Below are 16761 nucleotides of genomic sequence, written 5' to 3'. Positions count from 1 at the left end.
CCCCCCCCCCCCCCCCCCCCCCCCCAAAAAAAAAAAAAATTATAATTAGTTCATCAAAATTATTAAGATAACAACAAAAAGTTTTAACAAAAAATGCATGTTATAAGAATGTTAATACAAAAAATATAGACAATTGCTCATATGGCTGCCTTAAATATTATTTATATAAAATAACACTTTTATAATTTAATCATAAAAAAAATACTTAATTGAGATATAATAGCATAGAAAACAGCATTTTATGAGGTAAATCCATAGGAATTTGAACTGTATTTTCAATCATAATAATGTATTGCTTTGTTGTTGTAGTCTGTAGTAGACCTCATGTAGGAAAGGAACTTCCCCATACTGATTACTAGAAATAGGATTGAGAAATAGAGAATGAAGAAGGAATAGCGAAACAGGTTTTTTTTTCAGCCTAATGGTTGAATCGGTGGGCTAATAAAAGTGATATCCTCTATTTGAGCTATTTGAGCTATGGAAATATCCTCTAGTTGGAGTTATGGAAATATCGATTGTTTCAATTCTATTTGAGCTATGGAAATGTCCTCTAGTTGGAGTTGACAAACAATTTCAAGTGATATAGGTATTTCTCGAGTTGGAGACATTAGAAAAACAAGGATGAACAAGCAGTAAAATAAACTGCCATCCTTCATATACTGCTAAGACTGATTAATGGTTAGAAACAACACACATAATAACAGGTAGAAATGAACCAAACAGTATAGAACTTTTAACATGTCAGATATAGATTGAATTCCCAGAGATCAGCTAAAAAGTTCCTTTAACTCTACCTCTAGCAAAGCAGTTATGCTGCTTTAAGTTTCAATTCCATTGACTCAAAGTTGAGTTTAAAAAATGCGATAATAGGTTAGAACATGGAAGCAAAAATGATGGAGCAGTAAACTCAGCCGCACCACTTAGAATAGTTTAGATTCCTCTACAAGTTACACAAAAATGAAAATGAAGCAGTAGATAATTAGGAGAGGAGCGTAATTTAAAACCCTTATATAGGAATGTTGACTAGATTTTCTGAATAGTCTTTCAGATATTTGCCTTCTCTAGCTACAACATTTTAGATAAAGGGTGAAGTCAAAGTTTTCATCTGATGAAGGAAAGAATGCTAGTTCCTGAAACCAAAACAGTACATAATTGTACTCAACTCACCAAAGGTTATGAATGCTAGATTCTGAAAATGAAAACAGTAAATAATTGCACTCTCAACACATCGGTTATGCATAAGGACAAGAAATCTGCAAGCAGTTAATTCCAGTACAAATTCCCACTTTTCAACCTATGCTATAATAAGTTACAGATATGCATATTGACCTTCCAGAAGCTTAAATAAGAATATGTGTAGCAAGGAGAAGGGGGGGGGGAAAGGAAGCTCAAAGGAGAACAAGAATGACCTCAAGGGTGAGATTCAACTTCACATCAACATCCAAAGATGGCTCAGAACCATTGGCATCCCACTTAATGTGATTTATCATGAATGCTGCAAATCGAAGCAAAAGAATCAAGAAAAATTTTAAAGTAAAATAATTTCACAATTAGAAATATGAGTTAATACCTAAAGCAGTTGTTAACAGGATTTACCGCCACTTAAGCAGTTGGTCTGGTTTAAAGGCCATATTCCCCGCCATAGCTTTACTCTATGGCGATGCCTGTCCAATTGTCTCCATACCCAACCCTTCCTCATTCACCGCCATATCCCCGCCAACCCTTCCTGCTGCCTCTGTCCCCAGGGTATGGAGGATACCCCCCACCTCTTCTTCTCCTGCTTCTTCTCCTCCCTTGTCTAGAAATCTGTCCTTTCCAAGTGCTAGCCGGCTAGGAGATCCATTCTCCCTTTTGACAAGGAATGGATTTGGATAGACATGACCTTCTCTGGTACTTCCATGTGTGACCGTTGGTAAATTGGCCTTTTGTGCAACTATTAACCATCTCTGGATGGAGCATAACTTTCGTAGATGGACCCCCAAATCTCACTCTCCGGATAAGATTTGGAAAGCTATCTATTTCGATGTTACTTCCAAAGTCCAAGCCCTCCATGCCTGTCCTATTCCCAATTCCCTTAGAAAGACCCACATCATTGCGTCTTGGAACTTGCAGGTCGATCTCATCCCCACCAATTGATGGCTTAATGGATTTCTTCTCCCCTCCCCCTTTTTCTATCCCCTTGGATCGTGATGTTTTGTCATTGTTCTGTTATTGATTCCCACTAAGATAGCTTTTTCTTTTTGGCCCCTCCCCTCTTTCCCCCCCTCCCCTTGTATTTTCTTCTCCTTTTGGTAATGAATTATTTATTCATCCAAAAAAAAAAAGGGTGTTATGGGTATTTTGTTTATGTGGGTATTCTACAGATCAGTTTAATGATATGTTTACCAACCCTTTGTTTAGTCCCGCTTTCCGGAAATGTTGTTCCAAGCTGGGCATGGGTGATCTACATGCTCCGACTTGAGGAGTGTTAATAAGGCTTACCTCTATTTAAGGGTGTTCTGGGTATTCTATTTATGTTTATAGATAGTTTGGTACTGTTCATAGCTTACCTCTCTCTCTCTCTCTCTTTCTCCCTCTCTCGTCGATTCTCCTTCTTCTTCTCTTTCTTGCTTTCATATGTGCTAATCTCTCAATATTTGGTACTATTACAGTAGTCTTGGGTTTTTAATAAGTGGACTCGATGCTCAGGCCCTCTGCCCTCACATGTATGAATCATATGAAAGCTTCACAAAATATAAAAGGTCTATTTTTAAGAAAGGACAATAGTATATTCGTATTTGCATTGAGAGAAGTAACAAAGGATTGAACAATATTTCTCACTCTCTTGAAGCTTTGTTGCATAATGATTTAAATCCAATTTCCACAAGAATTACTTGAAAATAGGCCCCTTAACAACCCATCGACTGGGGGAAACCAAGAGTACTTCAATCAAAGTATAAAAGAGTTTCAACAATTGGATATAATATTATTTGCCTAAATCAAAATAATAAGTCCAACTTCTTGGTACCATAATTTCGATTATATTGAGTTAACCAATTTAGTTTACAACTAACACATGAATTATCCTAAAAGTTTGCCTGAAAAATGGTCATTTTGGCGTTCTATAGCCTCAGAACCCTGAAACTGCAATTGTAACAAGAAGAAAGAATATTAAAACATAAAGATTAAGGTACAAAAGATTATACAAAAGCATTATCTTTCAAAAAAAGCTCACATTCACAATTCAAAAGCTCTAAACTGCCTGTAGTTTTAATCATAATTCCGAGTACCAATCCTGTACAAATACAGGTGCAGCTGGTCTTGGATGTCAAAATACAATTATTAACATGAGTAAATACGTCAACTTGAAATTTTTCTCTTTTTTCTTATCATTTGATGGCGCTACTTTATTTAGTATTTTTATTTCATTTCATTTTCATTATATTACATCTAAATATGGATACTATTGTAGTTATTGATCATATATTTTGGCAAAAGGGAAGGAAAAGACAGAACAAGAAAAGGCCAATATCCGGGTACTCTGGGTCAGACATGGATTGAGGCCTCGGGCTGAGCCGGCCCAGCCTGACCTTGTTTATATAAATGTGAAAGAGGGTTATCTAAGCAAGCAGGATTATCTCACACTGATTTTTTTAATCATTGTTTTTCTTTTCAAAAGAATTAATATAATAATAATTCATGAGGAGAACTGTAACAGGTTGCTTATAGAGACTTCTCCCTAACGGGGTTGTCTGTCCCTCTTATTTTATATTTGAAATGACTCTCATACCGTTCTTGTATGATGCCCCGTCCCACACCTCCATTGGTGCTGCCCGCTGGCATGCTTAATCCAATGGTAAGGAGATTCTTCCTTCACCATGGGTGAGGGATTGCTTGCTTCTGTCTCAACTCTCGAGTTATCTTATATACTATTGCCTCCTTCATGCGTCTCCAAGTCAATCGATTAGATCATTAATTATTATAAATTATTATCATTTTCTAGCTTGTACGTGTATTTACTTATGCTTGGACCAGACAGACAGAATCATTCCCAACTCTCTCCATTCTGGTTTTTACAACATTAATTGGTCCAGACTGTCACGTCATGGCCATTGGATTGGATTGGATCATTCTCAAGCATTTACAGCGTTAATTTTACTGCAGCTTTGAGTGCCGAACAATATCACAATTAATTTCATGTCTTCAAAGTACATAAATATGGTAGTGAAAGCAGATCTGATTGAATGTGGTCACTCACTCAGACTATATTTTTTAAAAGAGAATTAATTACAAACAAAATATTTAGGAAATGTCAAAAATGTGAAAGGACAGTGGGAGGAAAAAAGGACATTTTTTAATTAGCTAGAATAGAACCCATCAAGATAACCATGAGTACATACCTTCTGAAATCATTTATATTCTACTCTTTAGAAGGGGGGAAAAATAGTTCTATTGGAAGAAAGAAAACAGAAAAGAACCCATACTTTATATAATGACAAACGTACGTATTTAAAAACAAACATGTAATGACAGTATGCTTAAAAGTTCACAGCAACATGAGGATTCAACTTTCTTTGAAACCCGGAAATTATGATATAAATATATGTGATGATTTTGCTCAATTCATGAGATGCCTTCCCCATATTATATTTCTTGACTATTTATTTATAGAGTTGCTTGCCCCTCTACAACCCCTCACCCAAAAAAATAAAAAAAAATAAAAAAAAAATAAATAAATAAATCCTTTCAAGAGTAATAAATTCCTCTAACTATAACCTCCTCTGGAGCATAAATGTAGATAATTGTGAAGGTTCCGGTGATACATATCCGAGCTCCAAAGAGAAGAGAAGTTGTTAAGGCCTCAGGTTGATGGAACATCAACGGTAGATCGAAGGAAAATGCATAATATAAATAAATATATATATATATTTATATATATATGAAGAACATCATCAATGACATCGAAGCCTTGCGACCAATCCTGTCCACAGTAACCGCTGAGAGCAGAACCCCAGGAAACTCTGAAAGCATTTTAAGTTCAAATGCTATTTGACCTCTTTCCAGTGGGAGATGTTGACAAAAGCATATGTGGAAGAAACAAATTTTCATAGACAAATAATACCTGCAAAACTAGTGATAAGAACATCTACATCTCTGCAGAGGTTTGCATCCCCAGAGCTCTCTGAATGCAAGGCAGTTTGCATACACCTACTTTTGCCACTGCTCAACTGAGAGTGTCAGCAATACAAGGCCATAGTATGAAATTGCATTCCCAAAGAATACCACCCAGAGAAGGAGTAAATGCCCCCCCTCTTTAGAATTCCTATTTCACTTCTTGGAGAGAGTAAATGAGTATCTAAATGAGTATCTTCTGATAGAGTGCTCTTCCCATCTATCTCAATTTTGTGATCAGAGACAAGCAAGCCTAAAGGAAGCTTTGTTCGGTTCATTCTTGCAACTTTCTCCAATACATTTAAGTGCTTCACTCGTTCTACCTTTCATACAAAGGTATCTGGGTGACTCGGGGGTAAAGCCTTAGAAAAAACAGCAGAACTGATGATGGCAAAGAAGACAGTGCAAGTAACCACCTCCACCCCAATGTTGGCATGATATACTGCAGAGAAAATGGCTTAAGGATGACGGTTCAAATCCTTCAATACTCTTTCCTGCCTTTCCTGAAGGCAAAACTCACAAAATAATCCAATATTATCTTCCAAAACCTAAAAACTGACCTAAAATTGAAAGCCAACCTAATATAAGCAATCAGATAATGATTCGGAGAACAACACCATCGCAGGCTTTGAAACAATTGCAGCAGGCTTTTCCGAGAATTTTGGTCTGTGGGTCCCTCGTAAGATACGTTTTGGTGCCAAAGTTAATGTTAATTAAATAAACAACATAAGAGGATGAAGTGGTTTACTTAGAGGTCAAGTAGATCACAAGTTACAGTCATCCAAAATTACTTTTGAGATATCAAATTTTCATTCGAAATGACCGAAATTTCGTGAAATAATTTGGTTTCGACAAAGGTCAAAATGAAACCAGGTGCAATACCTGGGTCTTACCATGTTTCAATCGAAATTGCGCTGAAATTTTGAAATTTCAATTATGTTTTGGTCAAACACTTTGTACAAAATGTAAGGTTTCAAATGAAAATTTGCAGTTTCATAATGGTTGTAGTGCTAGGCATAGCACAAGAGGAGCCTCATTTAGAGTCATGTAGATGGATGATATGGCTAATCTGAACCATTGGATAGATAGAGAGCCACTTCATTTCTGCATGCCAATTTTGGTGGTTTAATTCAATATATGGCCATCCTCGTATTGCACTTTTCTTTTTGTATTTCAGCCATTAAACCCTTGCCCTTTTTGAATTCTCAACTTTTTATCCTTGTTTTGCCATGTCGCATGAAATTTGACAGGAATATTAAAGATAGAAGAAGGCAGGGACATAAACTGCCTATCGTGCTATGTCTGGCACGTCCACCGTCCCTTATGTTATTCACATAGTATCATCCCACAACTACCATAAAAAAAAAAAATTTAGTGATACTAGGGCTTTTACACTGGAAGCCATTCATGAATAGTCCTATTACATGCCATGTGGTAGATCATGTGGGACCAAATTTTGTAGGCAAGGTAGGTGATGCAGATTAAACATAGATTTGGGCTTATTTAATTCGATATAAACTTTGGGATTGTTTATATTTGTGTTGGACCTTTAGTTCCATGGGGCTTTTTTGTAGTAGGCCTTTAATATGGGTTTAGTCTAGGCATACAGGATTAGATCATTAGATAAGTTAATGTCTTTTTTTCTTTTCTTTTTTTACTTGTTATCAAGTGTTTTAATTAGGCGGGATTAGGAGTCTATGAGTCCAGTCCAATTTTGAATTTATTTTCTTTGTTATTTCAGTTTCCTAGTCAGTTTAGGTTTCTCAATTAGTTAAGGATTGTGTTAGACCTTTCCTTTTTAGTTCTAAGTCTAATTTTCAGTCTTCTATACAAGGCTTGCAAGGGGGGCCTAGCATTGTATACGAAAATTGATTAATGACAAGCTTTGCTTGCTTCTTCTCCATTAAAGACCTCTTGTGTTTGATCAAGGAAAAGGGACTGGTGTCTAATCCGATTGACACCTTGCGGTGAGAAGCCCAGGTGTGTCATCTTCAAGCTATTGTTCTCTTACTACTGCTATCTTACTGGTTTTTACTCTTATTCTCTGATAACAGCCATTAACAAGTAAGTGTTTAAATCTGGAATTTATGCAACTAGAACCCTAGTTCTAGAAGTTCATATGCAACACTTTATTTTTAAATTAAGGAAATGATACAGGAACATTTTCAAATGGGCCAAAAACCTAGCCCAATAGGCCCACAAACCTAAGCCAAAGGATTAAAGCTAAAAATAAAAGTTGCAGTCTAGGATTTTGGGGTAATTTCACGGAGACACCTATACCAACTCAGAAAGAACTAGAAGTCATGCCATATATGGATAGAAAGGTCTAGAAGTCTATTTTCCAATGAAAAAAAAAAAATGATGCATCATTTGCTATTTTCTAGAAGAAGTTATGGCCATTTTTGGTAAAGTGTGTCTGGGCTGACTGTAGACACTTAGAATTCCAGAATTCATCTTTTTAGTCCAACTTCCATTCAACATCCAACTTCCATTCAAGTTCAGTTCTAGAACTTCTTGGACACTTCAAACACTATGTTTTTAGTCTCTTCAAGATGTGAAAAATGTCTTTCAAGGTTCCCAAGTTCCTTTCTATAGGGTAGTTGTTTGTCTTTCCAATTAGTCTTAATTTCATTCTTGAAAATTGCCTATACTTGAAAGGTTGTTCCATGCTCTTCTATATAAGCTTGTACCAATGAATGGAATGCATACTTGGAGTTTAATCATAATTTTATTTGAGCCTTTGGCCTTTGAGAAGTAGTTCGTTTTGAGTTCTCTTATCCCTTAGGTGGATTTCCTTTGGGTGGCAAGTTCTTTTTCCTTTGAAGCGGTCACTTGGGTTACCTCCTACTCCTCTATAGTTTCCGGCATCAGGAAACCAGCCATCCAATTTGACTAAAATTTGGATTGAAGCTTAAGAACCTTAAACTTAAGAACTCTTTCCAAATCTTAGCCCATTTTGACCATCCAATTGGCTACTGGATTAAAATATCTATTCTCCCCTTGTTCTTATGTTTTGCTATTTTACTGATTTATTCACTGATTCAATTTTCTGTTAGTACTTATCTGTTTGGCTGATATTCATACCCTGTGATAAGAATTAAATATCCAATCTCTACTCTCCCCTTGTTCTTATATTTTGATGTTTTATTGATTTATTCACTGATTCGAATTTTTGTTGGTACTTTTCTGTTTTTGGCTTAAATTCATACCCTGTGCTCAGAATTAAATATCCAATATAATTCTATTTTCTGATGTAGTACTGTAATTGAGTAATCAAAACAATACCAAAACATGGGTGGAATTACTGCTGAAAGTAATAATGTGCAACATTAGACTTCTCAGGCCACTCAGTGTTATAGTCTCCAATTATTGGATATAATACTATGATATTCATACCCTGTGATCAGAATTAAATCTCCAATATAGCATTTCTCAGACCGCTCAGTATTATGGCCAACTAGGCTACCAACTTTCAGCAGTATAGTCTCCAATTTCTCAGACCGCTCAGCACAGAAAGCCCATAACCTCACTAACCCCCAACTATTCACTGCTTCTAACAAGTTTGCATCTAGATGTGTTCAAAAAGGTGCAGCATGAATTTCTTCAGCATTGAGAACTATCACATCCCACTATGATTTTACGGATCAGGAATCTGATCAGTGAAATGGTAGTGACAGATCCAGCTGATTTCGTTGATTTGAATCAGAGTTAGCACTACCCAATTCGACCCCTAATTCCGTTTCTTAAAACCTTCCATCCCACATTATGATATTTGTTATGGTGTATCTTAACTATTTTATTAGCAGAAACATAGTGCCACTTCAAGTAAGTAGGCTCCTTCAGTAGTCTTCTCCCCCCCCCTCTCATTCCCTCTTCTAATTACCCTTTCTTTCTTAATGTAGGATTTTAATTTCAGTCGTTACATTATTGCTATCCCTTTCCCCCAAGGTTCATGGCTAGTGTATGCATTGGCTTTGCCCCTCCCAGCCATAGAACCATCAATTTATTGCTTTTTATTTAATTGTCTCCCTTTCCCTAAAGCCAAGTAGAGTAACCCTTGTAAGAGTGTCTCTCTGGTTAAGTAGGGAAGCTCATATTATAATGCATCCCTCGGGCTAAGTAGAGAAACCTACTTGTGAGTCTCTCTCCAGCTTTATCCCCTTTCTTTTACTTTATTTTTATTTCAGCATTTTTTTCCTTTATTGTGTTTTTTTAATTGCGTGGGCTGTTTATTTTCAGTTCTTTATTTATTTACTTTTAATTGTGTGGCTAGCGTCTTTAAATTCTTAGATGATGAATGGTTAGGACGTTATTTTAGATACATATGTTTAGGATGGTAATTAGAATTAGATCACAACCATTAATCAGTTCACTTTCGCATTATTAAAAGAAAAAACAATAAAGTGGTTGTTCTCCCTGTGTTCGACCTATAACTACAATGATCTGTACGCTTGCGGTTACATTTTAAAATCTCAAACAACATATATTCTACATGCATTCCTAATGATACAATTAGTATGAATTACATGATACCGGTAAGACCTCGGCCACAAAGTGTAATCCATCTCCAAATACAGTCCTGAGTACACGATACCAGCGAGACCTTAGCCACAAAGTAAAACCCGAGACCGTTTACCTAATCTAGCATGCTTATCATTGTTGAGTATGGACTACACAACACCAGTACCAATCATTGGCCACGAAGCATATACATTTCCAAATACAGTCCCGAGGTAGACGATACCAACGAGGCCTTGGCCACAAAGTGTAACCCACAACTATAACTAACTCTAATGCACAGAATAAATGCATGAATGGAACATACATACGCCAATCAAGACACCGGTACCACCCCAGCCATGTCGGATTCAGTCTCACACACATAACCAAACACACGGCGAACATAGTACTGGTACCACCTCGGCCACACCAGATCCCGTCATACATCTACATACCATTCATATCGTAATCATAAAATGACAAATGTAGCACATCATCATCATATTTAAGCAATTACAATTAAACATGTAATTTCTAAGCATGTGAGAAATTTAATAATAATAAAAATTTCAAAAATAAACACAGTCCATCCCTCACCTGATTTATGTTCGAGTGTGTTAAGGTTCAAGTATGGCCACTGGTCGATCAACTCAATTCTGACTTTGGGGTTCATGTGCATCACTGTCCTAGACACAAAGGGAACTGAACATCAATACATGTCGGGAACATCGGGAGGGGCCCACTTGGGTCACCCCTAAAGGGTATAGATAAAATCCATCAATGACAGTAATGTCACCGAAAACAGGATATTTCCACTGGAACTATCAATTCTATTTCTGGTGGTGGTGATAGAGAGCTCACAAGCCTCTGTGGTCCACTAAAAATATGCCACTAGAAGTAGGTCCAGTGGATCTGGGGGGTTATTTTTGGTGGTGGTTCAGAACAGTCCACTCATTTTTGGGTTTTTCGTCTCGGGCCCAATCATCGGGATTTGTTCCATGGAGTTTATAGGGGATGTTCCTAGCCTCATTCTAGGCCAATAAAATCCTGAATCCAATAAAATTTTTGGGAGTTACGTCAATCAAATGATCAAAGTCCTAGTTGGTCTTTTGGCAATACTTATTGTTGGAGCTCATCGAGCTTGGTTCGAGCTCGATAACATCGGGAGCGTAGAACATGTATTTTACGACCTCAACATGGTTTGGACACTAAGATTCCATCCATACCTAGCCTTTTCTAGGTCAAAATGAAGAGAGAGAGTGGTGGAAGTGAGTGTACTTACCTTCGATAGCGAATATGGCAACTAGCCGGCAGCCAGCACTAAGGTAAGCCTTCTTCCTTCTTCTTCCCCTTCTTCTTCCTTTTTCTCCTCTTTCTCTTCTCCCCTATGTTGGACACAAGATAAATGAGGAATGAATTCCTCATTTCTTACTTAAGTGTTAATTTTGGACCTTAGGGTCCATTTGGTTAGACCCTATTCGGACTGATCGGGTTAATACAACTTTTGGAACCAGAGAACCTGACGACTTAGGTCCAAAACGCTTCACGTCATGAGAAAAATGTGGACGATGATTTGGGATCATCCAAGACTATTTACAATGAGAGTGTCGGGACCATGAGCATCGACACAATGACAACAACCTATTATGTTCACCGAAAATAGCCCACTAGATTCAGGCCCAGTGGATCCAGTAGAATGTTTCTGGTGGTCAAGACAGCTTGCTGTCTTGATTTCTTGTTGTGCAATAGCTGGTCTTATATGGGTGGTTGCCCTTGGCAATGCTCAAGGCCTTTCGACAACTTTGATACGTGTCAGGATTTATGTGTGAGGAGTCGGGTCGCTTACTATCTGGGATCGAAAGGTACGAATCCCCTCTAGTTATACTGGCATAAGATGCACGAATATGTGGGGTGATCTCTCCCCTTTCGGCAATGGGTGACCATGAGCCAAAACCCAGCCATGCTTTTGATCTCCGGTCTGAGACCTATCACAACAATTCAAATTAGACTGAGTCCGGGCACGGGTGTAACACTCCCCCCACCTTACAAGAATTTCTTCCTTGAAATTGAACATACCTGGTAAATCAAACAATCTAGGTTACTACTTCATCATCTCATCTTTCCGCACCCAAGATGGTTCCTGCTCGGGGTGGTTCATCCATTTCATTTTGACAAAGAAAACAGTGCAGTTGTGGAGAATGTACTCTTTTCGATCAACAATCTTCTTCAAAAACTCCACGTAGGCAAAATCCTCATCCAACTCATGAGGTATGTAAGTCAAGATGTGAGTGGGGTCAGGAATGTATTTCCTTAACATAGAAACATGGAAGACATCATGTGTACCCTCCAACTCTGGTGGTAAGGCTATCGGTAAGCTACCAGTCCGATCCTCTCCAGTACATCATACGGTCCCATAAACCTTGGACTAAGCTTTCCCTTCTTACCAAACCGCATCACCCCTTTAATTGGGGAGATCTGCAATAGCACATTGTCTCCAACACCAAACTCCAGATGTTTCCTCTGCACTCTTGGAGTAGACCAAAATGTCATCAATGACACAATCACAAACTTAGCCAAGACGTCCTAGAATACCCGGTTCATCAAGCCCATAAATGAAGCCAGTGCATTAGTCAACCCAAATGACATCACCAAGAACTTATAATGTCAATACCTTGATCTGAAGGCTTTCTTACTGACATCACTATCCGTGATCCTGAGCTAGTGGTAGTCCAATCTAAGGTCGATCTTGGAGAATACCTTGGCACCCTACAACTGATCAAATAGATCATCTATCCTTGGCAAAGGATATCAGTTCTTGATGGTCAGCTTATTAAGCTCCCGGTAATCAATGCACAATCTCATACTTCCGTATTTCTTCATGACAAACAACATCGGTGCTCCTTATGGAGACACACTAGGTCTAATGAATCCCTTCTTCAAAAGATTTTGAAGTTGCACATGTAATTCCTTCAACTCTGTGGGGGCCATGCGGTAAGGGGCCTTTGACACTGGTGTCGAGCCAGGGACTAGGTCTATAGCAAACTCTATCTCTCAGTCTATGGGCTAACCTGACAAGTCATCCAGGAATACATCGGGAAATTCCCTCACCACATCGAGCTCGGTCAATGGCCTAATCTCTATCTCAGTATCCATCACAGATGCTAAGTAGCCTTGACATCCCTTATCTAGTAGCTTCTTCATCTGGAGTGTGGATATGATAACCTTCTTGGCTTTCTTAGGATTATTCCCTTGGAATACAAACTCATCATCATCACGAGGTATGAAAATGATAGCCTTCTTTGCATATAGCACACTAGCTCTGTATGTGGACAACCAATCCATTCCTAAAATCATGTTGAAGTTGATTATATCCAACTCAATCAAGTGAGCATTCAACTCATGCCCACCTATGGTCACTGGACATGGCTCGTAAACATAGTTTAACCCTACCACACTTCCTATAGGGGTTCTCACGGCCAAACATTGAGTCAGTTCCTTGGGTGAAATTCTCATCTTCTTCACAAATGCCGGTGACACAAATGAATGCGAGGCTCCTGAGTTAAATAACACATATACAAGCAATAATGATATCAATAATGTACCTATAACTACATCGGGTGCAGCCTCAACATCTTCTGTAATCATAACAAATACTCTGCCCCATGGTCTCTGGCCCTGTGGGGGCTGTGCTGGTCTAGGGGCCGCATATGTCTACTGGGGCCTAGATGACATAGTGTATGTGGTGCATCACCTGGCCTCTGGTAGGGGCATGTCCTTGCAATATAGCCTAGCTAATCGTAATGAAAGCACCTTGGGCTCAATCCTGAAGAGTAAGATACAACACTAGATCAGGAGGATTGGGAAGTCTGACTAGCTTCAGGCTTTCTGAATTGCACTGAAGTTTGGTTGATATAGGGCAGTCGGAAAGGTTTGCTGCCTTCCCTAGAATCAGTAGATCTCATTGGCCTCTTTCCCATTCCTTGCTGGGCCGTGAAGTTATCCCTATGTCGGTCTTCAATAGACTTAGCCACTTGGACCACCTCAGCATAGGTCTAGAGTTTCAATCCAACAATGGTTGACCCAATACCTGGCCTCAACCCTTTCTTAAAATTCTTCACTTTGGCTTTACCACCTCTGAGATGCTCAGGAGCAAAATGGAATAGCTCCTCAAAACGTTGCATATAACAAAAGGGACATCCCCTTAAGGTAATAAAATAATAATCAAATTTAGAAAAAAAATAAAAAAAATATTTATTTCCAAAAATAATCATCATAAATAGGGGCATCTTTCACTGGAAATATCAGTGTTATTTTCGGTGGGTAAAACAGAGAGCAAACTAGGACTTTTTATTTCACTGGAAATAGGCACCAGAAGCAAGTCCAATGTTTCCAGTGGGTTGTTTCCGGTGGTTCCAAAACGGCTATAAATAGGCTCGGGTTTGAGTTTCATTGTACAAAACCCTATTCTAACTTGTTGAAAAGGTGTGGAAATGGACAAGGAGGGTTTTTCAACCCATTCCCTACTTTACTCTCTCTATTTCTTGATCGATGCATTTCTCCTCTCTGTAACCTAGTTTTGTGATTTTCTTCTCTATGAGCTTTACATTAAGCCATTGAACTAGGTTTTCATTCTTAAATCCTTAGGAATCATATTGCAACGATGTCTGGACTCCATGTATCTACCCGATGTGTCGTTGAACAAGAGGAGCAAGACGTCGCTGCTCAGTTCAACCCAATCCTGTTCTGCTGTGGCTAAGCGAGACCGTTGGGAACTCTTCAAGCACCACAACGTGGAACCAAGAGTCTATGTGAGGACAAATGACTTCCATGCATTTCGTCTCCACCAACGATTTGACGAAGTCGGGTGGTACTGCATCTTGAAACCCAACAAGTAATACTACCCTAAACTGGTTAGGTTATTCTACTCCAACATACAATGCGTGAACCGGGGTACTGAAGAGATGCGGATCACCTCCTATGTGAAGGGGGTGGAGATCTCCTTTGACATGGGGCAGTTGGCCAATATTCTAATGGTTAGCAATGCAAGTGACCTAGTGTACTGCCCACCTCGGACTCCAGCTTATGACTACTAAAGTCCCGATACCTTTCAGGAGATAAACGGCATACTAACTAAGGAGGCCAAGGGATGGAACCATTCAGTCAACTATCTTGCTACTCCAAAGGTCGTCTGTCATGAGGTTCAGTTGAATGACCTTCCGACTTGTGGGCTCTACGATAAGGTATCCGCACTCCAGGCTTATGTGACCTACCGCGTGTATATGGAGGCACAGATACGTCTCCCTTACCTCTTGATGTGGACTATGGTAACTCAGTCCGAGGGGTAGGATCGCCAAGGCAGGAACCTATGCTATGGGAGAATACTGACTGACATCTTCCGCCACTTTGGGGTGGATTTGGAGGGAGAGGCACGCTTGGGTGAAGAGGTCACAGACTTCAACCAAGATTCTCTAAGGAATATCACCCTAAATATAAGGGAGGTGACACCTATTCTGGGAGAGGGTCAGTAGCCTATGGAGGTAGAGGGTGGCAGTGCCGGTAACGTTGGCAGCGATGCCGTTGGTGTTGGTAGAGGTGTTGGTGGTGGAGGAGGAGAAGCTACTGGGGTTGGTGGGGTTCCACCACCTGATCCCCAGGCTATGGGTTCTATAACTGCTACAACAATATAGATAGAACCTATTGTCTTATGGACAATAGAGTGGCCTCCCTAGAGGCATAGATGTAGGCGATGGTCTTCTATATTAGTATTCTGATTCTTCCTCTAGGAATGCATGGTCCGAACTAGGCTCAGGGCCAGGGATAGAACTAGTAGCAGCAGCACGAATAGAAAAAGTAGTGGCATGTTTGCCACTGTAGTTTTTTTAGAATTTTCCTTTTCATGTTTTATTTAAGTTTGATGTTTGAAGTTTAGTTGAACTTTCATTTTATGTCATTTGCTTCTGTCATTTATATTCCTAGTCTTTAGGCTAGTTAGGATTTCCTGCTTTCTGTACTTTAATTTTAATAAAAAGTGTAAGTTGTGTAATCAAGTTCTCTATTATAATGAAATGACTTTAACACCTATATTTGTCTCCTAATTACGCAATTTCTATTACTGTTGCCTTGAGATTTTTATTTAATCCTAATTTCCCCAATTCATGGTTCGATCGAGATTACTAGTTAAGGCAGAGCTTCACCGCCCTGATACCATAGCTGTCACACCCCAATTCCTGTAGACCCAACTTATCACTAGGAATACCGGTGGTGTGAATAAGACACGTACCTGTCTTATAAACCTACCAGGATCTCTGATAGCAGTACCTTAACATTTCACAATCTCGCATCACAAACCAACCATAAGCAACAGAATCAGAGTATAATAGCAAAATCATCATAAATAAAATGGGAAAAATCTCTAATGATAGAATAATATTCATAACTAAGTTATTCTTTTACAATCATTCATGACGTATAACTAATAAGTTTAAAAGAAATGTACCATCCACAAACTCGTATTAAAATCACCAAAAATACTCCAAACACCTCATGGTGCTGCGTACGCACAAAAATCACAAGCACAGTCTGGGCAATGCTCCTCTACGTCCAGCATCCACCAGTTGCTCACTTTGTACTCTAGTCTAGAGGACAAAGAGTCACTATCCATAGGCACGATCGTACCTGCATCATCATCTAAAAAGTGTGCATACGTGGGGTGAGCTTTCCAACTCGCTCAATGAGGGGTGGGGTCAAGCACATCCAAGCAAGACAATAGTAATAATAATTCATAATGCATGACAGCGGAAATAATTCATAATTCATTTATTTATTATCCACCTAACAATACAAACTAAGTCTGGAAAAATGCTACTACGGCATTAGGCTATATCCTTCATCTTGGAACCACCATTGACTACGCGAGGATACAAATCCTAGTCGTGAATAGAAGCCTATAGGTCCCCGTATGCGTCCATGGGTCACCCAGCAAACCCCTGATAACCCCCTCCTGGCTATCATTGCACCAGTACCAATCATCGGCCATGCCTGACAAGTTCCCACCTCCGACAACAATCATATCGTACCGTGGGTGTGGCCTTCTGGAAAGGCACATCGAAC

At 39.0% G+C, this 16761-nt stretch overlaps 1 pseudogene; it reads right to left on the bottom strand.

Annotated features, from left to right (window-relative positions):
* Positions 1-4667: 4667 nt before the first annotated feature.
* LOC122068949 lies at positions 4668-5672 on the bottom strand (annotated as a pseudogene).
* Positions 5673-16761: the final 11089 nt, after the last annotated feature.

The sequence above is a fragment of the Macadamia integrifolia genome, unplaced genomic scaffold, assembly GCF_013358625.1.
Source record: "Macadamia integrifolia cultivar HAES 741 unplaced genomic scaffold, SCU_Mint_v3 scaffold495, whole genome shotgun sequence".
In the NCBI taxonomy this organism is placed as follows: Eukaryota; Viridiplantae; Streptophyta; class Magnoliopsida; order Proteales; family Proteaceae; genus Macadamia; species Macadamia integrifolia.
The sequence above is the reverse complement of the archived record's forward strand: the minus strand, read 5'-3'. Positions and strand labels throughout refer to the sequence as shown.